Source organism: Centroberyx affinis, unplaced genomic scaffold (genome assembly GCF_046629955.1).
Source record: "Centroberyx affinis isolate AG114_WGS23_722 - 3 ecotype Tasmania unplaced genomic scaffold, CSIRO-AGI_Caff_v1 ptg001336l_1, whole genome shotgun sequence".
NCBI classification, from domain to species: Eukaryota; Metazoa; Chordata; class Actinopteri; order Beryciformes; family Berycidae; genus Centroberyx; species Centroberyx affinis.
Window position 1 is genome coordinate 121,634 of NW_027279833.1, and position 5,450 is coordinate 127,083.

Consider the following 5,450-nt stretch of genomic DNA (forward strand, 5'->3'; position numbering starts at 1 on the left):
ACACACACACACAGACAATGGTTCCCAAGGACAGGCCCTGAGAAGCCTCTCAAACAGAGGGTAATAGACAGAGAGGGAGAGAGAGAGAAGGAAAGAGAGATGTGTGAAGGCAGATAAGAGAGAGATGGAAAGCGACAGAAGTGGAGAAAATGGGAGAAACAGATAGAAAGAGAGAGAGAAGAAGAGATAGAGAGGGAGAAATAGAGGAAGAGACAGTAAGAGTGAAAGGAAAGCGAGAGAGAGAAAAAGACTGGAAGAAAGAGTGAGTTAGAGTTAGGCAGATTGAGAGAGAAGACAGAGAAAGAGGGATAGAGAAAAAAGGGAGAAGAAAGAGAGGGAGGGAGAAAGACAGAAAGAAAGAAAGGAAGAGAGAGAGAGGGAGAGAGAGAAGAGATAGAGAGGGAGAGAGAGGCAGAGACAGAAAGAGTGAAAGGCAAGAGAGAGACTGAAAGAGAGAGTTAGGCAGATTGAGAGAGAAGACAGAGAAAGAGGGATAGAGAAAAAAAGGAGAAGAAAGAGAGGGAGGGGGAAGACAGGAAGAAAGAAAGAAAGAGAGAGAGAGGTAAAGAGAGTCTACGAGAGAGCAGATGAGAAAGAGAGAGAGAGAGACAAATACAGAAAGAGAGAAAATGGGAGAGAGACAGAGGGAAAGAGTGAAAGGAGAGAGAGAGAGAGGATGAGATAGAGAGGTGAAAATAGAGTGAGCAAGAGTATGGCAGATTGAGAGAGAGATGAAGACAAAGACAGACAGAGAGAGAGAGAGAGAGAGAGAGAGAGAGAGAGAGAGAGAGCTGGGTGGGGTAAAGGGGGAGACTGGCTGCATGCAGAGTGTGAGATATCAATTGAATTACAGTATGCTCGGCTTGCTTGCGGTTGCCATGGACACCTGGCAGCGGAGCGGCGGGCGTCCCAGGGAGTTTCTCGGTGCGTCTTCTGAGAGAATTGTCAAATGACGTTGTTGCCGGCTGTAACCGTGGTGACAGGTCTGACATCAGACACGTCTCACCGGTGAAGCCGCGGTTGTCTGCAGGTAGAGCCGATTGCTCGCTCTCCTTTCAATCACTCCCGCTTTCCCATTCAGCCTCAGCGCTGCCAGAAGCCCGCTGGAGGAGCAGAAACACGACGATTTCTCATTGTGTGAAATATTTATGCCACCCTTTAGGTAATTTCCAATTCACTCAATGCATAGGATTTCCTATATTCAGCTCCGGCTACAATATAAACCGGGGCTTCGGGGAGAAGAGAACGTATTAATCTTTGAGTTTGAAAGAAAAAAAAAAATGTGCAGAATTCTTCGGGGGATGTAAAGACTGGGAAAACATCTCTCTCAGCACGGATAAATATTTGGATTAATCCTGGTTTTCTCATGCAAAGTGGGGCCTTAGCGATACCTTCAGCAGAGCGCCGGCTCCTGGATGAGTTAAGTAAGCCCCGACGGCTTAAAGAGATCAATTGGAATCCTCCCCCCTCCTCCATTTTCTCCTTCTCCCCATTCAAAGAGTGGCCAACAGCATGAGATGGAGGCACACTCATGTGTGAAATAGACTCTTCATGAGGACGTCGGTCTTTGGCCGTCTCGTTTTGGGACCCCGGCCTTAATCCCCCCCGGCTTCTTAGAGGAGGGGAGGCGAGGACAAGGCCTTTTCTTTGGGAACAGAGGGCGAGGGGCGGGACAGGGGGAGAGGCCGATGAGTCCATTGACAACAGTTGCGTATCTGTGGAGATTTACGTGATGATTTCATAAGCAATGGTCGACTGAGCAGCAATGGCTGAAAAAACAGCCTCCGCTCCTCAGTTTCTTCCTCTTCGGGGATGTGTTGTGTTTGTGAAAGCAACTGGTGAAACTTCCTTTTATCAAAAAAACAATGAGCTCGACCCCAACTGATGCGAGCAAGCAGGAGATGCAGACACATGCATGAAGACACACACATACACACACACGCACACACATGCACATGTTGCACTCATGAACCTCAAAACTGGACTCAGAGTGGCATATTTATAATTATAAATGCAAAATGAGTCGGCTGGCACAGCTGGTACATACAGTTGCTTCTGCTGATAATCGCCAACTGACAAACAAATACTGTACAAATCACTGTGATTACTAATACAAAATAATGATCAAAATAATCAACATCAATAGAAAATTATAATTAAGCTACATTAGATTAATAATTCTTAATCACACTACTATCTATTCCAAGCATTCTGTAATGTACTAACCTTTCTACAAATCATAAGTAATGTATTTCTACACTTTCATTCACAAAACTGATTAAACTATATTTACAACTGGCATCTGCCTTGGTGCGCCGTTGCCATGGCGACTGTAAACGCCACTACTACAGCTGATGTTACCGCTAGCCACCGCAAGTCAAAACACACCCACATTCCGGCTCCCCTTCAAGGTAAAACATCTACAATATAACAAACACACTCCCAAACAAACAACTGTTACACCCGCTTATGCCTCTCTGCATAGGATATTCTCAGGAGGCAAGATGTGGTGGTGCCCACTCCAAATAACTATGACAGAAACCGGTATTAAATAGAAAATGCAAATGCCAGGGTTTATTACAAAACAAGGGACAGTACAAAACAATAACCACACTTCCCGCGCCCCCCGAGCCTCGCTCCGTATTCTTTGTATACTAGTTAACCGGGAAAGTTTATTCTATACTATTGATAAGGTCCACACTCCAGGACACAGGGCACTACAACGTTTCACACTAGGTTTTGTGGACACTCCAATTCACACGTGCAAATATATAAGCAAACAGGTGAGACACTCCTATAAGTTCTCGGGCTAACAGGGTACAAGCTACCCGCGTCTTTCGGGGAGCTGACAAGTGTGGACCTGAACAAACAACAAACAAACATAAACAATGTCTTAGTCCGCCCTTACAGGACGACCTCCCAATTCTTTTCGTCCTAGAGTCCTGCAAGACCCGGGCGGACTAATAAAGAAAAACGTTATACAGTAAAACACACAAATCACGGTCAGCAAGAGCAGTGATATGACCCTCCTGCAATCACTGCAACACACAAACAATCATTTCACAGTTAATACATTAAGCATTCACATTCTTCTGTACCTAGATTAAAAACAATTACTTTATTTATTTATCAGACTAAAAATATATAAAAACACAACAAACAATCGGCTACTATGAATACCTGCTGCGTCGGCATGGACTCTCCCACACCAGGTCTACTTCCGACCAGCTGAAAGCACACTAACATGCTGCAATATCGCGCTGAAATGCACAGAGAATTACCATCAAAAACACAATAGTCCACTTCAATTTACTTATAGACTAAAAACATTTTCAATCCCTTACCCCCATCGGACAAACACTCATCCTCGAGGACGAGACAAACTCCTCTCAGTCCTCCAACCCGGAAGAGAGCAACAAAACCAAAGACACACCTACCCTGCTATATATCCAGCTCCCTATCAGCAATCAAGACAGGTGGATACGGCAAGCCACGGGTACCACCTGCTACACAACACATGTATGTGAGTTATCACAACCTAACAGGTAACTGTAAATATTGTAAAATGGTTAAAATGACCGTTATAGTCGCGGTAGCGAACTAACGTTAGTTATTAAAGTAGATTACCCCAAAAAATGCACGGACAACCAAGAACAGAAACAATAGCTCCGCTAGCTCACACACATTACAGTGGACGCATTTAAGTGCTCGGTGGCACTTGACTCACCTGCAAAATAATTATAAATGCAAAATGAGTCGGCTGGCACGGCTGGTACATACAGTTGCTTCTGCTGATAATCGCCAACTGAAGGACCAGCGCGAGCTCACGGCACCTGCCTGCGTTCTAAATTCTAAGACTAACTGCCTTCCCAAGTAAACTTATGGAAATAATTGGTGGTGTCTGCTGAAGCAGAGATAAATATAAATCAGAGGATTTCAACATGCCACACACACATAGACACACACAATCTCAAACAAACATGCATGCATGGACAGACACACACACACACACACTCACGAACACATATAAAATCTCTCACACACATAATCTTGCGTGCATGCCCAGGTGCACACACAGAAACACACACACACACACACACATACAGATATATACACACACATTCACATATATAGACAATTTCTCTTTTTCATACAAATTAACACACACACACTCACATGTAGCACACTGACACCTCTTTCTCATACAATTTAACACACACACACACACAAACTTATATACACACACATACAGCACACACTCACACACACTTCTCTTTCAGACACACATATACACACCCACAACCATATACACACACACTTACTCATTCACTGACAATCTCTCTTTTTCATACACACTCAACACACACTAAGAATATCTCTTTTTCATACAAATACACACAGACAGACACACACACACACACAAATGCATGCATACACATATACACTGCAAAATCACATACACATGCTCCTCAGACAATCGCTCTTTCACATAAGCCACACACACACACAGCCCCTCAACACACACACACACACACACACACAAACCGATTCGAGTTTGCATTAATTCTTTTATCTGATAATGAATAGTTTCTCGGATTCCCTCGCCCTCACATGGAAGCAGACAACAGATAAATGTATATGGCTGCAGTGACAGATGCCTCCTCCACCATCATGTCCTCTTAGCTTGCAGTATAATGAAGCTCTCTCTCCCTCTCTCTGACTGGCCCATAGATTCAGCTCCCACTAAGTAATTATCCATGCTCTGCAAAGTCCTCAGGGCTGCGCACTCGCTAATGTGTAAGGATTCATTATGGTGTAAAATAGATAAAAATTCAATTATTTCCTCCTGGGTACATGCATTAGTCCAGATTGTCCTTCTTCTGTTGAGGCTATTCTTGTTGGCTGCAGTATCAACACGACATCACAACCTGATGGCTAATGCAGTGCTTCTGCTTAAAGAGATAGAAATTAATTACAAAAAAATATATATACATTTTCACTGCGAGGTTTGTCAAATATGTCAGAAAAGAAGGAAAAGTTCCACTGATCACCGTAAATGTCATTTACAGTCTGTTCTCTGTTCGCAATGTCATAACCGAAGAATTAATGTTCTGTCTCTGGTTGAATAGATTAGTAATTGCCAATGAAAAACTACATTTACAGTGATGCTCAGGCCTGACAGGTGCTTTCACAAGAGAGAAAGCTCAACCGATCACCATGTCAGTTCCAGTCTGTTCTCCAGTCACAACAATCTACTACTAAACTATGGCAGCTGCTAAATACTTGTAGATGTAAGTACTTTATGTTTATGCTACATGTATAAATGTAATCTACACAGTATTGACTGACCACCAGATTCTCTGTTTGTGTCATTTGTGATTATGCTGTGTCTTAAAATGGGATACAAGTTGGGAGGCTTACACACATTAAAGGCTGACCGATCCTGTTAC

The 5,450-nt window shown here is 43.4% G+C and overlaps 1 long non-coding RNA gene across 1 annotated transcript; it reads right to left on the reverse strand.

The window, feature by feature from the left end:
• Window positions 1-2,787: 2,787 nt before the first annotated feature.
• On the reverse strand, window positions 2,788-3,397 carry LOC139649367 (uncharacterized). Its single transcript, XR_011695606.1, has 3 exons — window positions 3,345-3,397; window positions 3,181-3,260; window positions 2,788-3,038 (listed from the first exon to the last, which is right to left on the reverse strand). It is a non-coding gene; the product is annotated as an uncharacterized lncRNA (long non-coding RNA).
• Window positions 3,398-5,450: the final 2,053 nt, after the last annotated feature.